We start from the raw sequence: 21,791 nt of genomic DNA, 5'->3' as shown, positions 1-21,791 counted from the left end.
CTTGAAAGGAAAGTAGTTGACTTAGCTCATGATTCTGGAGTCTGGGAAGTCCAAGATTGTGGGACTACATCTGGTGAGGGCCTTGTGCTGCTTCATAGCATTGTGGAGAAGCAGGAGAGGGGAGACAGTGTGCCAACCTGCTTTACAACCCACTCTTTAAGAACTAACCAAGTTCGATGAGAACTGCGTTAATCTCTTCATAAGGGCAGAGCCCCATGACCAAACACCATCAACTAGGCCCCACCTCCCAACACTGCCATACTGAGGACCAAGGCTCTAACACATGAACTTTTGGAAAACACACTCAAACCACAGCACTGAACTATCAATATTTAATTGCAGAGAAAGTCCATAAAATCTGCAAGTGCTACAAAATCTATAAATCTTTTCACAAATTAAACTGTAGTTATCACTCCAGCCCTTGCATCCATTTAAAACACAGCAGTAAGTACACATGGAAATTATTTATTTAGTTGTCAGACACTGTTTACTATTCAGGTGGATTTAGAGGCCACTTTGGAAGAACTCCTCATATACCCCTTTCCCTGAGGACCCCAAGACCACAGACTGATTCCCCCTGCACTGTATCATGCTCTCAGAAATGTTACCTACAGCATTGTTACAACTACTCACAGACAGATATGGCTGCAATATCAGTTTCTTCAACAGGATTGGCTTCCTAAGCATAGCATAAACGCTTCTTTTTAAAATCTTATCTGGTTTTATCTTACATGAAAGGTGGTACGTTACCATTTTTACTATGTTCTTGACTTGACTTGATGATTTCCTTAAACTTATTCTCTTCTATAGTCTATGTGGCTAGAAGAATGCTTAACTATACTTTTCAAACTCTTCTCTAGGATCTTTTTAAGGTCTATATAAATTTTTAAGTGTAGGAATCTCAATAGAGCGAAACCATTTTCTATTTGACAAAATAAAATAAATCTAGATACTTCAATTTTGAAAGCCATATGCCTGTAAGACATGAATTCCATCAAGATGATAAATTGCATGCTAATCATATCCATCTGTAGTACTTAGAGGGAGACAGTGAGCAGAAGGTTAGCACTAAATCTTTATTATAATTTGAAGAGATTTATTGAAGAACCCATATCATACCCCTAGTAGTACACAACCACTGCACCAAAAACACAAAAAAATTAACCAAATTTCAAAGAATAAATGAATTCAAGAGAACATCATGGAATGCTTTGCTATATTCATTCATTTATTCATTCAATGTGTACTGAGCACCAGTCCTATACCAGACATCTAAGACCGTGGTCTTAGATGTTGGGATACTGCAGTGAGCAGTGTAGACGCAGTGTACCAGGAGCTTATAGTCTATATAAGACTATTCTTGCTGTGTTGACTCTAAAAAATAAAAAAAAGGACTCCTTAGTTTATAAGGCAGAGAATTTTGGCAATATCCAAGCACATTTGAAAGAGACTTCCTAGTATATAAACGACTTCCTGTTGCTATGTGCAATGCTATTTTGGGCAACTATTTTCAGGCCATTAGTTCCATCAGTAAATAATTTCCTCTTTAAATTTAGTTTGTTTTGTAAAAGTTTTAAAAGAATTGATGTACAAGAAACAGCGAGGAACTAGCTTTTAAATGAATAAATATGGCTTGCAGCATTGTGAAGGAGCATGTGAGGAATGTGTGGCTCAGCAGAAGGCAGCAGGTCTTCTCCAGTCTCAGGTGTGACCATCCAAGTAGACTGAGTTGCATTATCTATTAGAATTTATCACTGCTTCTGTGGATGCAATAATCATGATGAAAAAGGATCCTTCACAGCACAGCTTCCTCCTCTCTGAAACAAGAAAGACTTGATTCGAACAAGATTGAGATAAATTAGTATCTAAAATCTCAGTCCTCCCCTACCTGCCAGAAGCTGAGAGAGCCTGATAGAACAGTAAGAGGAGACAATTACAGCTCCTATTTCCCTGACACTCAGCCCACACCCAAAGCCACTTATTGAAAGGAAAATCCTCCTCATCCAATGACATCATATAATCATATGTAAAACAATGGAAAGTGCTGAATAGAGACTTTTACACAGTTATTCCAAGGTAATTTGACAAGCTAAAGAGACAGTATGTTTCCCAAGCATGTTTCCTACCCCTGGTATGAAGATGTTGGAGTCACTTTATGATCTAGGTTCAACCAGCGCTCGAGTTTCATCTCGACCCTCCCCACAGCAGACCAATGGCTTACTAAAGATTCTTTAGGTTACAACTGTCAGAAACCAAACAAGCATTTCTCAACAAAAAGGGCATTTATTAAAAGAATATTAGCATATCTCCTGGAATCCAAGGAAGAGGAAAACTCCCCAGGCTCTGGAAGATCCAGGAACTTCCACAAAGGGAAGTTCCGTTCCTCTGCCATGAACATGGCTCAGCTCCCAGCAACCTTAGTTCTAAATTCCAAAATCGTAAGAAGAAAAATCCAAATGATCCAGCCAATATTTTCTTTCAGACTCAGGCAAGGCTGGTCCCTGCCCTGAGCTCCACACTTCAGAGGGCCCTGGGTATGACAAAACCATGAAAAAAAATGTATTAAAAAACAGATGGGTCTCTTTATCACTGGGATTCTGCATGTAGTTCTTGGTGCAACACAAGTGGTAATTCTAAATCCTCAGGGAAACATTTCTCTATGTATCTTGTCTTAGGATCTTAAGTACAAGGCAACCACATTTGGATTCCATGAGACTTTCTGGATTGTGCTGCTGTGGATGCTTGAGGCAAACAGTGCTTTAGAGTGCAGGGGAGATTTGAGTAGCTCTTGCACATAGAAAAGAATAAAGGCAAATAAATTAACTTGTAAAATCCATGTTATCAGATACCATAAATAGAATAGATCCCCTTATAATGAAAGTCTGTTTCCCAATAGCGCTGAACATCTATTCATTTATTTCTCTTCTCGTTACCATTTGCAGCTCCAGAGGCACTTATGATTTTAGGGTGGTATTCATAATAGTTAACACGTAGCAGCCAAGAAACATTTTGAAATGTTAAGCAATTCAGATTGCTTTGAAATTTGTATATATATAGGTCTATAATATCACTTAAACATAATATTGATTCTTTTCATTGTTAACTAGTTGGACATTAAATGGTAAAATTACAAACAGTATTGTTTTTATGCAACAACAAAATTTTATTAAAATTATAAAAATTTTAAAATTCAGCTTGATTTGACTAATTTTGAATAAAATTATAAAATCCATCAATTACAATTTGTGTTTTACTGCTTAATTTTAAGAAATGATTTTAAATATTTTAGAAGAAAACACTTCCTTTGGAAAACTTCATTTAATTTTAAAATTTGTATATATATTCTAAGTTGCAATTTTGAATGAAAATGTGGTAAAATTACATTTAATTTTTTAATCTTTTAGATCCTTAGGAATGACCACAGTCAAAATCACAAAAGAAGTAGAAAATGTAAAAGTAACCCCAAAATAGAAAGAATAAAGAATCTTCAAAGTGGATGTTTTCTTAAATTTTTTAAACTCACAACTAAATTGAACAAATGTATGTTAAGCATAATCTACATAGGATTTATGAATAAGTTTTATAAATTCTATATACACTGAGGTTTTACTTACTATTCAAAACAATGGAAATGTACAAGAAATTGTCCCAGTCAAATCCACGACTTGTATGCCCCTGATGAAATTCCTGCAACTAAGAAAATTCAATAATTCACATTTTAAAATATGAATATTTCTTATCAAATGAAGATTTAATTACTTATCAAAACCAAGATTTGAAAAGATATTCATATCAAAATCACAACTCAAAAACATCAAATGCAGCTCTGCATTTCCCTTTAAAAGATGCAAAAAAAATGACATTCATGCATTATAAGTTGAATGAGAAAGACAGAACCTCTGGAACGTTACTCTTTATTAGACGATGATCCTAGAAAACAGTCCATGTGAAATTTCTGACAGTGTGAGAATGTTTCTTGCAAAATACACTCTGCAGCAAATAAATGATTTTGATTTTTCATTGCCTGAACATTGCAGAAAATGTTATACTCCATTTTATATCAAAATTCTCTCAAATGGAGAGAAAAATGTTAAAACTGACTTATGTTTTAATGTCAAAAACAAAATACTGCGTTAGTGCTGTCAAATGCTTCACAACTAATCTTCAAAATGAACGTATTTGTTGCTAACAACACTTAGGATCTCAATTAAAAGAACACAAATATATCAGTTGTGCATATATACATAAACACACAAAACAAAATGTGCAATTACTAGAACTTTTTAAAAAATTTAAACAGCAAAAATTGATAGTACTCTGTAAAGAAAGACATAGGATATTAACATGATATATTTTTTTAAATGTTATGTATTTCATATTTATCCCAAGCTTTTCATGACACAAACAACAAACATTTTCAGAAAACAATGGAAAAATAATAGTTTAAATAGAAATTATTGAGAAAAGTTATGCTATGATGTTTGAACATGTAAGCTGAATAAAAATAAACAAATGTCAAGATCAGAAAGTTGTAGATGTGTGGTCTTATTTCTAAGATCTCTATTCTATTCCATTGAAAAGATTCCCTATTTAATAAACTGTGTTGGGAAAACTGGCTAGCCACATGCAGAAAATTGAAACTGGACGCTTTCTTTACACCTCATACAAAACTCAACTCAAGATGGATTGAAGACTTAAATGTAAAATCCAAAACTGTAAAAATCCTAGAAGAAAATCTAGGCAATACCATTCAGCACATAAGCACAGTCAAAGATTTCATGACAAAATCACCAAAAGCAATTGCAACAAAAGCAAACATTGACAAATGGGACCCAATTAAACTAAAGAGCTTCTGTGCAGCAACAGAAACTATCATCAGAGTGAACAGACATCCTACAGAATGGGAGAAAATTTTTGCAATCTATCCATCTGACAAAGGTCTAATAGCAAGAATCTACAAGGAACTTAAACAAATTTACAAGAAAAAAACAAGCAACCCCATTAAAAATTGGGCAAAAGACATGAACAGCCACTGCTCAGAAGAAGACATTTATGTGGCCAAGAAACATATGCAAAAAGCTCAACGTCACTGATCATTAGAGAATGCAAATCAAAACCACCATAATGAGATACCATCTCAAGCTAGTCAGAATGGCAATTATTAAAAAGTCAAGGAACAACAGGTGCTGGTGAGGCTGTGGAGAAATAGGAATGCTTTTATACCGTTGATGGGAATGTAAATTAGTTCAACCATCGTGGAAGACAGTGTGGTGATTCCTCAAAGACCTACAGAACCAAAAATAACATTTGACTCAGCAATCCCATTACTGAGTATATACCCAAAGGAATATAAATCATTTTATTATAAAGATGCATGCATGCATATGTTCATTGCAGCATTATTCACAATAGCAAAGACATGGAATCAACCCAAATGCCCATCAGTGATAGACCGGATAAAGAAAATGTGGTACGTATACACCGTGGAATACTATGCAGCAATAAAAGGAACAAGATCATGTCCTTTGCAGGGATATGGATGGAGCTGGAAGCCATTATCCTCAGCAAACTAACACGGGAACAGAAAACCAAACACTGCATGTTCTCACTTATAAGTGGGAGATGAACAATGAGAACACATGGACACAGGGAGGGGAACAACACACATTGGGGTCTGTTGGGGGAGCTGTGGGAAGGAGAGCATTAGGATAAATAGCTCATGCACGTGGGGCTTAACACCAAGGTGATGGGTTGATAGGTGCAGCAAACCACCATGGCACATGTTTACCTATGTAACAAATCTGCACAAACATATGTAGCAAACGTCCTGCACATGTAGCCCAGAACTTACAATTAAATTTAACTTAATTTTAAAAAGAAAGAAACTAATGATTACTATCTAAAAAGAACCCAAAATAAGATTTGAAAATTTTATGAGTAATAAAGTGAGAAAATAAATCATCCACGAAATAAAAATCTAAAAATACTAAGTTCAACTATATGGTACCAGAAACAAAATTCATGTTGAAAATAACTTTTATTATTCAAATATTTGAACCAACCCCCAAAAATTAAAATTTCAGAGTGTTTAATTTGTTTTATATATATTGGTAAAAGCTTGGGTTTTGATTAAAATGAAGAGATTTAAAAAACACAATTTTAAGTGGTAGGCATTAATCTGAAAGATTATCTAGGCGGAGCTATGATAATGGCATCAACATAGTTGCTTTAAAAATGGACGTACAAGACAGAATTTGGGATAAAATTTAAAAAGCATTCTTTGTACCATATAGTGCATGGTTTGGATTTGTCACATGAGACAAACCCTCCACTGTGTCAATAGTTCAACAGCAATGCCATTTTGTGGAGCAATTCATTATTATATTAGATGTTTTCTGAATATGCTCATCAAATATAACTTTGCCACTAGATTCAGACACACAGTGAGAATGGCAACTAAATGTTGCTATAGCAATTAAATTTTATTTAAGTAAAATATATGAAACAACTAGAAGAAAGCAAAGCAGTAGAAAATCCCAAATTAAGAGAAAATTCGTTATTTGACAGAAAATGAATTAATCTTGAATTTAGTTATTTGGTGTAAACTGATACCTGTTACTAGTTATGCAAAAGCTTACAACAAACTCAAATTACTTTTGGTTAACTTTTAAAAAATTGAAAGTGTAATAAAATGTTAGAAATGAGTTTTTTTCCTAAATTGAAAGAAACAGCAGGTGACATAACAAAAGTGCATTCCAATAAAGAAAGGGGAAATAAGAATGTCTGCGTATCTGTGAAGGAGAGGATTCATGTACCCATAATCTCTAAAGGAATTTCTATAAAGTTTATTTTCTGAACATATTATAGGTCCAGATATAGTCTTAAATAAAGAGAAATTTCAATACATTGAGCAATATTGTATTGCTTTTTTCTTTTTTATAATATTACAACATTGAATTTTTGAAGGAAGAAAAACTTAAGAAGTATTGTATGGATATTGCTGTAAGAGACCATGAAAGTTTTGTGATAGTGACATATGCAATTAAAATAGCTTATAATAGATTCTATGATCATGACAGTTTATTATAGATAGCTCCATGACAATGATTATACATTGTATGTAAATTTCATTGTTCATTCTGAATGTAAGTATTGCTTTAAGCATTTTATTGACAATTTCCACTGCTGCCTCAGGAGAGTAAAGTTGACCCAAACTGAAAGGATCAAGAACTGAGAGGTATAATGATTCAAAAAACATGGCTTAATTGGCCTTACTGTTGATAGAATACAAATTTGGTGAAAATCTGAATCATAGTGACATAATTATTAATTCAACTAAAATATTAATAGAAGGAAATACAAATATGTTTCATTAAATAAATAGATGATAGTTTACGAATGTACATGTCATTATTTTATTATTCATCCAAATATTGCTGGCCTATCAACTGGAAGCTTTGACATGCATAATAAGAATTCAATTCCAGGGAGGCCGAGGCAGGCGGATGACAAATTCAGGAAATCGAGACCATCCTCGCCAACATGGTGAAACCCCGTCTCTACTAAAAATACAAAAATTAGCTGGGCGTGGTGGCATGTGCCTGTAATCCCAGCTACTCGGGAGGCTGAGACAAGAGAATCCCTTGAACCCAGGAGGCAGAGGTTGCAGTGAGCTAAGATCATGTCACTGCCCTCCAGCCTGGCGACATAGCAAGACTCCGTCTCAAAAAAAAAAAAAAATCCAATTCCATTGTCTTTCATATTTGGCCAACACTCAATTATATAAAAATTATAGCTTCATGCACTTATATATTTAAAATATTGTTGTAAAAGGATATATCTGTTCTAATTTAATGTGACCAGTAGGAACATTGTCACCCAATATAAGCACAGTTACCAGGGAACCAACCCAGTGTGCCTGGGAGCATTTTCCAAAGAAAATGCTATGAATCCCCACATCCCATTGAGACTTATCTATTATACCACTTCTCACGGTGTATCAATTATTTTCTGTGTGCTGGTCTATTCCAACAGAGCGCAAGCTCTTTAGGGGTAAGGACTATAACTTTTCATGTTCGTTTCTAATATCTAACTCAGACAGAGCCCTCTGCATAGAAAGTACTTAAACATTTATTAAATGAATCAATGAGCTCACAAATAGACTAAATTTCTGACAAATTCAGAGCTTCTAATACTCACATCACATATTAACATTATCATATATATTATATATTACATAATAATATTATAGAGTTCAGTATAATTTCTTTACATCTTAATGCATCAGAAAGAGCTTTACTAAGCCATTGATACTGAAATTAAAAGCAATTCACATTCACGTTCTTGCTAAATGTTAATTATATTCAAACCTAAAGAAGTCATGAATCAAGTGAAACGTGATGTTTTCAAACTTGAATAACCTTTTCCTAAATGAATTTTTAAATTATAAATATGGCAATGCTAAGTACAACCAATATAAACACAAAAGATCATAAAGTGAAAAATAAAAATCTCCTGCCTTCTCAATCATATAGTCCAAGAGGAAACTATATCTAACAGTTCAGGGGGTTTCCATCCAGGTATTTTTGATGCCTTGAAAATATTTTTTTCCATATACTCACAACTACCCACAGGTAATTTTTTTTCTATTCTTTCCTTTTCTTTTCTCTTTTTTTTTTTTTTTTTTACCCAAACTTGAATTGTAGTATCTAGATAGTCTTGCAAATCGTTTTCATCACTTAAAAATATTTTGCTGTAAACATCTTGCTAGACAGTTTTTACAATGTTCTCTTCAGGTTATTCAGACACTGGATAGCAAGAAATTTTTAGAGTTCATTTTCAACATGTAATTACAAGTACTTAAGGAAAACAGGACTATATTATTTCAGTTGAACATCTCACCAAGCTCTTCTCATATTTATTTTCTTGATAATCTCTTGCAATGATGGTTTGGTCTTGACGTTCTTGGTTATCGAAGCTCAAGTCTCACTGTGACATCACTTGGGAAGTCCAGTCTAATCCGGCTTATCCATGAACAGAAATTGCCCTGGGGATTTCAGATCTACCTCATTTGGAAAATTCAGAAAATTATGTAGAAATCACATCAAGAAACCTTTGATTTGAAAGTGAACTCATTTATTAACTTTTCTATAGATTTTTAAAAAGGAAAGTGTGTATGTAGAAGCATCTCCTTTTTTAAAAAAAAGTGCTGCAGGGCTGAAAATATCATTTTCACTTTCATTTAGTCAGGCAAAGAGTTAACCCACAATAAACAAACTACCACGTTACCAAGTAAACACAAGATAGTCAGTTTTACTTAGAAGTTGTTTTCAGTATTTTATTTTAGTTCAGCTGAAGGGGAAGCTAGATATTTGGCTAGCCACCTTCAACCTAACAATAAAGAAATCAACACATCTGTTCTATATCTGGCCAGGCTCTGCGGCCCCCTCAAAATTCGACACATTATTATGCTTCTCTGGGCTTCATTTCTAAAACAAATGTGTTGGACGAGATGATCTTACTGCTTTCTAAAATTACAATTCAACCAAATTATGACTTCATCCAAAACTATAATTATTTACTAAGGATAATTTGGTCTATGTTTCCTTGTATTGAACTAATATACAGTTTTTTAAAATAATTTTTAGGGGAAATGATGAGATATGTCCCCTAATAATTTAGAAATATGATGTGATGTCCATTAGCCTCTCAGAATTAAGCTATGAAGATAATGCAAAATGGACCAAGACAAAAAGATGAAAAGTTTGACTGAAAATATTAGCACATGTAAAGGAGGGATGTATCAAAAGAAAGTTTTTGCCACCTCCATCTTCCCCATCTCACCACCAAGGAAAATAGGGAAGGTTTTAAGGAATAAAGGAGGCACAGGAGAGAGGGAAGGGTCAAGGTCAATGGGAGGTGAGTGTGGCTGCCGTCCTCACCTGGTGCTCTTAACTGCTGGAGACAACAATGATCTTGCTCGCACGGACTGCTCACATGCTCAGCCAGCTAACTTCGAGAGCCATTTGCCATCCCCTGAGAAAGTAAACATTCCTCCAGTCATCCATCAGTTTAGAATAACAGACATGATAAAGCCAGCAACAACATTTACGGGAAACAAAGTTTCTCCCAAGGACCATAGCTATAAAGTGTCACGCAACCTTCCTTCTTCTTTGAAGGATTACTGCCTTCGTACTCATGAAGAACGTGTTTATCTAACATCATAGACTATCAAAATGTCACATTTGAAATAGTGTCAGTAGGGATGAAATATTCCATTCTTGCCCGGAGGATCTCAGTCACCTTGACCCAGTGAAGCAGCCTCCGTTTCCAAGCCAGTTGTAGAGCTTCAGATAAGGGGTGTCTAGACACAATATTCAACATCAATCTTAACTTTGTAGTTTTTAAGGAAACAGGGCCTGAAGTCCATGTCATGGTCCAGACTTGATATTGGTCCTCTACTCACAGTCTTGTTTTGTTTTGAGCCTATCAAAGCACTGCTTCATTTAATGTTCACCTTAATTCCACCCTTCCTTCAAATTCTATAATAACTCAGCTTTTTCCTTGTTTGGAAATGGTTCTATAAGCTTAATTTTTCAGACTTCAGGTCTGTTCCTTTCGGTTCTAGGCTGATGGGCTAGGACATCTTGTAGATCTACCATAGTAGAGAATGCTCTGTGTGATTGTCATATTTCTCATTATAAGTTAATTCTTTTAACTTTTAAAAAATGTTGATTCTTGCTTATAGTAGGTCTGCCCCCAAGAGATAGACACCCTATTGGGAAACAAGAAAATCATTTAATCTTAAGCCCATCAGGTGTCAAAGCACTATATCTTTAAATAAGTAATGAATGAGCACTTGGTAGGCTTTAGAAGACAGCCCCAAAGACCACCTTGTGTGGACAAGTATATATTCCTCTAACTTCTACACCTTCCAGAATGTTCCTATCATCTTTGATGACCATAACACTACACACTGATAATATTGTGGCTCACTGAGCTGCAGAAATTTGGCAGAACTTTTGTCTGTGGAAATAATAAAATTGACACGAAAATTTGGAGGGAGAAAAGTGCATCATGATTTGGAGATCAATTTATTTAAAAAAAGTTTTTAAACAGAAAAAGAAATTCACAAAGCATCCTACCTAGGGTTTCTCTAAACACAGAGATTCCGTTGAGTATGTTTTTCCACACTGGCCTTTGTTCGGTGCTTTGTTTCTGTGGAGAGGCTGCAGGAACTGCTCTGGGGCTGAAATGGGTCCTGACTTCAAACTGAACAGCGTATTCAAGATTTTGTTTGAATATGATTTGCTACCAAAAAAGAAAGTTTCGAAATCACTGATGTAGCACTGTTTTTATATCATCTATTACATAAGCAGGACACACTAATTTTAGAATCACAATAACCATCAGTGTTCCCGATTGCCCACGTAGGGGAAAAATGTCATTCTCAAGAACTTTGGCTTTGAGTGGGTGGTTGGGAGCCCACTGGGACTACAGCATAGTTCCAACCTTTCTGATTTACTTAAATTGTCCCGTAAGAAGATATCATGTTGAAATTTAGTTTCTATCCAACAGAGGGCAGTCGTAAAACTGTTAGCTTGGAAGGGATGTAGCCCTGAAGGACTGAGAACTGAGGATAGGCATGCTAAGTTTGGAAGCAGGAAATGAGCATAAATGTCATTTGGCTTTTTCTTTTTGCCTAGAACCAAATAGCCACATTGTTTTGTTCAGTGCCCAGAGGCTCAGTACCACTCTTTTCTTGCCTTTCACTCATCAGCTTAGCCACCCACCTATACTGCCTTCTTTTTATACTGGAAATAGGAGTTTTCTCTTTGAGATCCAGGTTAATAGCTGCCCAGAAGGCCCCAGGACTCTGATGAGCAATGCACCCTTGATGTGACTGCTCTCTCCCGGGCTTTGGGATGCATGTAAGGTTCTCTGGGAGACAGGATGGGAACTGTGCTGGCCCTTGCACTGGGTGTGAAGAGCACATCGCTATTTACAACTTTGGGCTTCAGTTCAGTCCTGAAAGAAGCATTAAATTTGCAAATGGTAGTAAGCTCTGCCTAATGAAAGATGGCATCAGTTAAACAACGTTGTGTGTGTTTAACCTATAAAATCTCTTAGAACACACAAAAAAATCACAATATAAACTTCTAACACTAATATCATGCATAAATATTTACTATTTAATATAACAAAGATATTTCCTTAAAAAGCACTAAGGAATTTTGAAATTAGGCATCATATACTCATTTTTCTATACATTACAATTTTTTTTGATAGTAGAATGAATGATGGCTGTGAAGAGGCAACTCAGTTGGGGTTCCCAAATCCCCAGTTTCCACACCTGGCTCTGCTGTCAACGAGGGTGCGTTTCTTATCCTTACTGAGTCAGTTTCCCTCCAACTTGAAAAATTTAAGAATCTATGATTATTGACTCTCATGTCTTAAATGTGGACTAAGTAGCTTAATCCAACGCAGATAGTTGGAACTTCACGTTAATGTTACTTTAGAGTAGGGGTTAACAAACTAGACCCGTTGGTCATATTTAGTCCTTTGCCTGTTTTGGTAAATTAAATTTCATTAAAATAACCACACCTAGTCATTTATACATTGTCTAGAGCTGCTTTCCCAGTACATTGGTAAAGTGGAATAGTTGCAACGAGAGCTTGTGTCCCACAAAGCCTAAAATATTTATCCTTTGCAGAAAAAGTTTGCTCACTTCTGCTTTAGAGAAATTAAATGTGATTCTTTAAATGAATCATCTACAACAAAGAACTTATTTCATCTCCCTACTAAAAGATTATAGAATGACCAGAAAAGGAAATCAAGAGAAACAGAAGCATTGAGTCAACCAGAGGAGAACCCAGCTACAATCTTTACTGCCAGTTGAATATTGCTTCATATGTTATTATTATCATTATTAATATTAGTAGTAGTAGTACTTGAGATAGAGTCACACTTTGTCACCCAGGTTGGAGTGCAGTGGTGTATGATCTTGGCTCACTGCAACTTCCGCCTCCTGGTTTCAAGCAATTCTCCTGCCTCAACCTCCCGAGTAGCTGGGATTACAGGTGCATACCACCACGCCCGGCTGATCTTTGTATTTTTAGTAGAGATGGGGTTTCACCATGTTGGCCAGGCTGGTCTTGAGCTCCTGACCTCAGGTGATCTGCCGTCCTTGGCCTTACAAAGTGCTGGGATTGCAGGTGTGAGCCACCGCACTTGGCCACTTCATACATTATTAATTGAAAAAAGGATAAAGAAGTAAAATATTTAATTTTTATTATTTCTTTTTCTCGAGTTTAATCACATTTCTTTTAGCCTTGAACTAACATTTGTAGGCAGAAAGTCAGTAGTTGCATAGAAGGGAAGCATGCGTTTGGTTTTCATTTCATTATTAGCTTCCCCTTACCTGTGGCCCTTCCATGGGTTCTGTCCCTGGTGCTCATTTTTGCAATCTCTCCAAATAGGAGTTACAATTCTAAGAACACATTAAGCCTTCTCCCAGTCATTGTATAAATTCAAGATGTTCCTCTTTCATTTGTCTGAAAACACAATTTAAGCATCAGCTTCTTGGTTACCTGCCTCTGGACAAAACAGTACCTTGAGCCTACTAGAGACTACATATCTGCTGCATGTATCATGGGTTGTGACTTTCTTTCTAAACAGCAGATCTTCCACAGCAGGGCCAATGTCTCTGCAGTTTGCTTGCCCTTTCCCCAACTTCACAACATGAATGCTTGAGTTGTGGGTTCAAGACAGGAAAAATGGGACAGGTGGCACCTTATCAATGCCCCTTTAATAAGAAATCCAAAAGCTTTCGCTGAAGCTTCCAGCAGGTTAAGCTTTCTTCTCATTGGCTAGACCTGTATCTCCCGGCTCCACCCAGTGGCTAGCATGTTTTCCTGGGGACATCCCTGCCCTAACAAAATTGGGGTTTTGTTAGCATCTGAGAAATGAGAGAAGGGATCGAGGGAAGGCAACTAACAACATAGACCACAAAACTGTAGAACTCATCTTGGATAAAGTGAATCACATAGACAAATGTGGATATAAAAATAATTTTTTGGCCGGGCGAGGTGGCTCACTCCTGTAATCCTAGCATTTTGGGAGGCCAAGGCGGGTTGATCACGAGGTCAAGAGATCGAGATCATCCTGGCCAAAATGGTGAAACCCCGCCTCTACTAAAAACACAAAAATTAGCTGGGCATGGTGGTGCAGGCCTGTAGTCCCAGCTGCTCATGAGGCTGAGGGCAGGAGAATCGCTGGAACCTAGGAGGCAGAGGTTGCAGTGAGCCAAGATCGTGCCACTGCACTTCAGCCTGGCGACACAGCGAGACTCTGCCTCAAAATAATAATAATAATAACAATAATTTTTTGCCCAGTCCTTTGGGAGGCCAGGGGTTTGAGAAAAGCTTGGGCAACATATCAAGACACCATCTCCACAAAAAAATAAAAGTTAGCCGGGCATGGTGGTGTGAGCCTGTAGTTCTAGCTACTTGGTAGGCTGAGGTGGGAGGATCACTTGAGCCCACGAGTTCAAGTCTGTAGTGAGCTATGATCATGCTGGTGCACTGCAGCCTGGGAAACAGAATAAGACCTGCCTCCAGTAATTTTTTATATTGTGTTTAATGTTATGGGAATTATTCACTAACCCAACAAATATTTGTTAAACACCCAAAATGTTAGAGGTCTAAAGACTTTTCTCTGCACCCATTTTGATTCAAAATGATCTAACCTAAATCAAATAATGAAGGTATATCTTAATATTCTTTATAGCATACCACATTGGTTGAATGAAAGAAAACACATAGAAAAACAAAGATGTTGAGTAATGAAGTGGAAACAGAGCCCCACCCCACCCCCTGCCAATTCACTAGATCAATTAATGACTGAAAAGCCTTTTCCTAAAATTTAAAAACAAATTGACTTGAGACTGAGATTAAGGGTTAAAAGGAAAGGCCCTTCTCCCTCTCAGTCTTTGGCGGTGAAACAAAGAGATCAGTTGGAATTTCACAGACTTAATGGGATAGCTCTTGTTTTCTGATCACTAATGAATAACCTGGATGAAATAAAACTCTCTTCTTTGCCAAGGTGCTTTTTCTCCCTTTTGATGAACTAATAATCATTTACCTACAGCAATGCAGATTTATTAGCACAGAAAGGTTATTCATATTCAGAAAGAACAATGCATTAAAAATAGGAACAGAAAGAGGTGGACTAAGCAGATGGTATTCTGGACTTTGAGCCCCAGAGTAAAAATTTAACCCTCTATTGTCACAACCTCCAAGGGACTATCCAACTCCTTTTATTTCACTGGAATTCAATTGTATTGACTGTTTTCAAATAAATGGGTAATTGACTGAGGATCAAAAATCTTTTGTGATATGTTGAAGACTTTTACCACAAGGTTTTTTTTTTTAACAGAATCCAATCAGCCTGTTAGAGATTGGAAGAGTCGAAATAAAGAAAATTCCCAAGGATTCCAGGATTCTGTGTTACACACTGTTGTCTAGATCTCTAGGTTTGGTTACCTTAATTGTTTAAAGTCTTTCCCAGGTACACTGTGAATGGAGCATAGAGGATTGTTTTCCACAACCCCTGGTTAATCGTACAGCATTCTTATCACTAGGGTTCTGGGAATCAGGTGGAGTCAGGAACCAGAACATTGCTGGGAGGTGGCAAGGCACCTGACAAGCCTTTAAAAACTACCAATGCCTGCCCCTCGACAGCTTAGTAAATGTGGTCAATTTCATCGGCTAAAAGAATAAGAATTTTTCATGAAATCATAAAAGTATTAACTGATTGAAACATAAAGGCTCCTTTTATGCATACAATTTCCTTCTATAACATACCTAGAAAGTAGGAAAACATTGAATACCAGCAATCATGGGAATTTAATTATTTCTCAAAACAACTTGTTTAATTTTCTAGCAAATTTAGTAGTTTGGAATATTATTTTTAAATTAATACCTATCTATTTTCCTTTAATTCATGCAGTGTCCAAGTTCTGCCCTCTCAAAACAGGAAAAGTAAATCTTAGCTTCTACATCTCAGCCCTTCAGTTGTTTAATGGCACACGTCCACCTTTCTTAAATAAATCCTGGATCTTTGTGTAATCAGTTTTTAGATAGCTGAGTTTCAAATCCCATCACTGTCCTGGATGCATTTCTAAAGGAAAAGCTCCTAATGGTCAATATTTAATTTAAAGCAGTGGCCAGGTTCTGATTTAGTTGTTTTGGGTTGGGGCTCAGAGACATTGGTAGTCGTCTAAGCTCCCCATGTGATTCTAATTTGCAACCAGGGCTGAGAATCCCTGAAGATGAGTGGCCCAGCTCTGAACTTGGACCCTCTGGTGAGAGGTCCCTTGGAGAGAGCTTCAAATAGGCAAACGAAATTGCTAGTTTTCTTGTTCTAGACACAAATTCTGGTAGGCAACCCAAGGCACACGTGGGATGTTAGTGACAGTTAGATACACTCTGGCTCATATGGAGCTTAAGGTCAATCCAAACACTTAGATATTTGTCCTATGAATTTCCATTAAGTTACACCTTCCTCGTTCTGTATATGTGAAGCTGATCTTTGACTTTAAGTCTAGAGTTTTTTGGTTTTTCCTTTTGTTTGGTTTTACTTATTGCCTGTAACTATATTAGTAGTTGTATCAAAGAAAATAATAGCTGAGCACTAACCATGGCCTATGTGTGGGGCTAAATGCATTGGCATTTAATCCATTATTTTATTGAATCTCCATAGCAATCCTATGGGAATGATAATCTCATGATCCCCCATTTCACAGCTGAGAAAACTGAGACCTAGACAACAAATTAAATTGGGTCTGTCACCCTAGTCTGTAAAAGCCCTTTGAGGATTCTAATTCTATCACACTGGTGTAAAATTTTTTCTATATGTATATCCTCCTTCCTCCCACAAATGTCAGCTTTTCATCAGCACCCACAGATGTGATCTCTGTACCATATAAATCCCCTTCAGTTAGTCACGAAAATGTGGAACAGGAGGGAGTCTCAGTGCTGAGTCTGACCATGAGAGACCTCCAACCAGGATCCTTTAACCTGCATGTTAGAGCTACATCAGTGCAAGCAACTCATACCCATCAACATTGGCATATTTTCCCCACTGTCTGCAAGGATGTCATGGGACTCTAGGTCAATGCCATGCCAAATCTGTATTCACTGCTCTTACTGCTCCAGTAAACCCATCAATCAAGGCAATGAGCACTGTCCAGATGGATGTGCTCTAATGAACCAGATGCTCTCTCCCAGAAATCACTATGTCTCCCCAGGGTCACCATGTCATTACATCACAGACCATCCTTTTAATACATTTCCCTAGAATTTTATCTAATACCAATATCAGTCTTGCTGATCTATAGTCTGCAGAGTCCAAATCAATATGTTATGTGCTACTTTTTTTCTTTTTTGAGTATGTCCCTTGCTCTACGTGCTACTAAAAGATCATTTTTGGCAGTTAAGAAACCACCTCTCTCTGTTTTCACTCTAATGTGCCTGAGCCACAGAGAACTGACTACATTTGATAGGCTCCATTTGATTAGTGTTATATTTTCCAAAAATTCTCAACAAATCTTGGATTTCCATTGACTTACCTTTCTCTCTCTGAACAGCCTTCTCTACAGAAAATACTGAACTGGGGATGTTCTGCTTTCTCTCTGATATCTGTCAACATTACCTCACTTGCTCCAGGCAGTAGGCAAATTGCTTCCTTGTTCTTCTTGCTCAAATAAAACTTAAAACCCCCATTGTAATTTCCCTTCATATTTTCCTAATATTGAGTTTTGTATCCTTTTCAAGTCTTAGCTCATTCTGGGTGGTAGCCTTCCTGACACCTTAAGCTCATAATTGCATGCTAAGTAAACATTTGAACCAAAACTATGAATACAAAGCTAAATAAGGAGTCAGATAGAAATTCCAACATCAAGACGAAATGTGTTATCTGTACAATATTTCTTCTTTTGTGAACAGGTGGACCACCTCCATACCAAATTCAAAATATCTTACTGTGAAGTCACTCTTCTCAGAACTTTCTGAGAAAGTTCTGAGAAGTATGCAAGTATCATCTTTCTTTGTTTTACATGCAAAGAAACAGATCCACCAAATTCTTCCAGAAGCTAGAGAGTGACCAGGGTCATGAGTCAGCTGCATATATTTTTGAGTTGAGGGCTCTTTGCAACCATCTCAGCTGATTCTCAGATTGGCTGGAGGAGTCTCCAGCCACATCCAGCATCTGACTAAAACAGCACCTGTCTTTCTAACTGACATAGTGAGAAAGAATTACAGGCAAAGCTGACAAGAATCATTCTGTTCTTCCAGGAGCTGAGGGCAACAACAAGAAACCTTATAGGCCACTGTGGTATAACAAAGACTTGGGAAAGCCTACTTATTGTACTGGAAAGTATTTTATTCCAGAAAGTTATATTGCTATCACTTATGTTTCTGATGTCCTCTTATTACCAGCCAAACCCAGGAATTTGGGGATGGCGCTGTTGTAGGAATTTTTCCTTAGTTCAGCTAAAGACAGGGTCCTTGTCATATGACCACAAAAAATTAGGCTCACAGACAATTTGAGGAGGGCAGGGTTTTATTGGATGAAAAGGAAAAAAACTCAGCAAAGCGAGAGAGGTTCCTGTTAACAGGCCCCCATCTCAGATTGAATCCCCAGGTTGCCACACCAGATGAGGAGAGGCCAGGCTCCCCTCTTGCAAACAGCATGAACTTCCCGAAGCTCCATGCCAGTGCGCACTCCTCTCAGTGTGAAGACCGGATGGAGTTTTTCTGGGACCCCCTCCTATTTGGCTCTCATTCCCCCTTTGAAGAAGTATATCTAACTGCCTTTAAAAGAAGGATAAGGTCAAAGACCAATCTTAACTGCTTCCTACTGACAAGGGACACTGTTTTGGGGAAAATGGCCATCAGAGCTCCCTCAGAGGCCTATCTAAGGGAGCCTGGCAGAAGGGGCCATCGTCCAAGGCTCCAGTTGAATGACCATTTGGAGTTTGATGACTGAAGGGGAGAAGAGAAAAACTGGATTATTAGAAAATATGTATCAAAATGAAACAAGGCCAGGGCTGGGGGGTGGGTTAAGGACAACTTAAAAATTCTGAGGCCTTTTACCAGTTTGCACAGGGAGCGGGAGGCCAAAAGCCCAACTAGTGAAAAAAACTTTACCCTTTTGCCAGCATTTTGGGCTTCTGGGTTCCCTTCACCTGAGCCCTGTCCTAAGCCAACCAGTTTGAGGTTTGGGAAATTAACTTTCCCCAGTTTGGAGAATGCATTTGAGGGCAGTGTCCCATAGTACAGAGACAAAATTACCCATCAATGAGGAGAGGACAGAGGAGGAAAAAGGAAAGAAGAAAGCATTTTTTTTCAAAGGAATCCCAGGGATTCAAGATGCATTTGAAAGGGATAGAGACTGAAGATGAATGGCTACCCACCTAGAAAGAGGGGAACAGATGTCCCTGGTTCCCTTCTTTTCCTAGCAAATACCAGGATACGTGAGGGAGAAAAAGAAGAATGTCCTCTTTCCCTCCTCCATCCTTGCATCCCTGAGTTCCAGCAACCTTGGCAGGTGCTGCCCATTGGTGCCGCCCATTGATGCCAAAGCAGCTTGCACCCATGAAGAAGGGAAGGCCTAGAGAATAGGAATTATCTGCTTTTATCTATGTCTCTTTTTCCCCTACATCAGCAGCCTTGGAATTCACTAGATCCCATTTATGCCATGGATACTAGCACGATCCTTATCCGTGAAATGGAAGGCTTGGCTTAATCGGCAGGAATTAGCTATGCTCACCTGCACTGTGTCTGATAGGACTGAGTTGTTTGCAAAAATAGACTTTAGTTTTATATTTGGCCTGATTATTTGCATAAATTGCAGCAAGAATAACTATTTCTACATAGGCCTTTTAGGTTGGCTTTGATGGAATTCTGTTCCACAAGAAATCTCAGATGAGACCTTTTAAAGCCAAGCCCAGCCATGGTTTTATATCCTCAAATAACTGTGAGTTGGGTGATCCGTTCCTCTTAAGATCCCAAGATAGACTTGGAGCTCCTTGGCCTGTTATAAAGCGACATTCTTTACTGATCACAGGTCAGGAACCCTGTACAGGGACTGCATAGATAAGGGTATGAGGACAGTTTTTCCTGCAGGGATTTTATCGGCTCTGCAAGTCAAGCTTGACTCCTTAAAGAGAAGCATACCCTTATAATCAAACCCTTGGTAAAACAACTGGTTTCTCCACTTGCATCCTATTGCAAAAGAAAAATGGATTCTTATTGCACTGACGCACACAACTATATTGCTGTAAGTTAAAAATACTCACAAATAGTTTCTAAATTCTAGAGGAACCAGGCAGAGACAGAGAGACAAATAGGCTCCAAATTTTGTTCACAGGAGTATAGCTTACTCAGTTATTAAAGGCTGTAAATACTTCAAAATAAGTTTTCTTAACCCTGAAAAACAAAACAAGGATCACCAATATTCCAACAAAAGTTAAAAAGATTGTTTCAGTTTTGAGTTCAGTCCATTACTTCTAGTTTTGCTTGATATTCGTGAGCACTTCAGCTCTTCATGAGTCATGTACATTTTTCCTTTATTCCAATGTTACAATCTCCAAAGTTATCAGAAACCTGTATTTGAGAGGACCTGTCAAAGTTCTATAGCTCAGTATAAACCATCTTTTGAAAAGCATTAAAACAAGACAACCATTGTCTGTGAATAACAAAATGTTCAGGGTATTTACAGTTAGAAACACAATTGACAAAGAAGTTTGGTTATCTCTTTGATTTACAATAACCTAACATAACAACCTTAATTGTGATTGATAGCATATACTCAGACATTAGAATTTTAGAAATCCCATATAATTTTGAGCATATGTTAGCATTACTCACAAAAATATAACCTAAAGGATATTGAACACCATTTTGGCAATCCCATGTACCTAAACATGTTTACCTCTCTTTTCTGGACACTCCAGGGGCTCTCTGAAGTATCTGAAAAGCCAGGTGTCAGGAAAGACAATTTTGAAACCGAAGTTTGATTTTGGGGAGCCTGTTAAATTTGTTAGAGGTTTAAAACACTTGATATTATAAAACAGAATTCCAGATCACCATAAATTATTTATTTTGCCAAAATGATGACTCAGAAATTTTAAAGAGGCAAAAACCTTTTATAAACCTTTACAAATTTTGCTGAAGAGCAGATTAGCACCTTAAGAATACCTTGTTGTGCTTTTATTTCAATGCTAAATTTACAGAATAACTTTTTTGAATTTAGTCAATATGTTCACACAGAGACACTATTCTGCAAGATTAATGTCCACAATCCTTCCACCACTTGTTTTAACCTTTAGCTTTATCTTGTCTAATTCAAAACACTCCTTTAATCCTAGGCAAAAATTTACAGTTTCGTGCCTTTTTATAATCTTTTACTAAAAACACATTTTACTGTTTTCACACACCTTGCATGTAAATCTATTTCCAATAGTTTCAATTATATGTAATAATGGTAACTCCTAGCAGTTTTTAACTTTAATGTAAAACCTGGTAAGTTGTTTTAATTGTGTTCTAGGTGCAGCCAAGGTTTGACTTCTTCCAGCATAATTAAGGGTGTGGTTAGTTTCATATGTCCCCAGGCATTACCAATTGTGAAGCTGACAAATTGAAATGTTCTCAAAAACCAAAAAGGCAGTTTATAACCTTAAACTAGTATCTAACCTGCATACCCTAGTATCTAACCTGCATAATTTAGTC

General features: G+C 37.1%; 1 long non-coding RNA gene across 1 annotated transcript; it reads right to left on the bottom strand.

Annotated features, from left to right (window-relative positions):
- Nucleotides 1-318: 318 nt before the first annotated feature.
- LOC134735877 (uncharacterized) lies at nt 319-17,672 on the bottom strand. The gene is made up of 5 exons (XR_010119442.1): nt 17,630-17,672; nt 11,145-11,310; nt 9,942-10,035; nt 3,615-3,693; nt 319-1,817 (listed from the first exon to the last, which is right to left on the bottom strand). It is a non-coding gene; the product is annotated as an uncharacterized lncRNA (long non-coding RNA).
- Between the last annotated feature and the right edge of the window lie 4,119 nt (nt 17,673-21,791).

The sequence above is a fragment of the Symphalangus syndactylus genome, chromosome 2, assembly GCF_028878055.3.
Source record: "Symphalangus syndactylus isolate Jambi chromosome 2, NHGRI_mSymSyn1-v2.1_pri, whole genome shotgun sequence".
Lineage (NCBI taxonomy): Eukaryota > Metazoa > Chordata > Mammalia > Primates > Hylobatidae > Symphalangus > Symphalangus syndactylus.
Note: the sequence above shows the minus strand (reverse complement) of the source record. Positions and strands in the feature narration are given on the sequence as shown.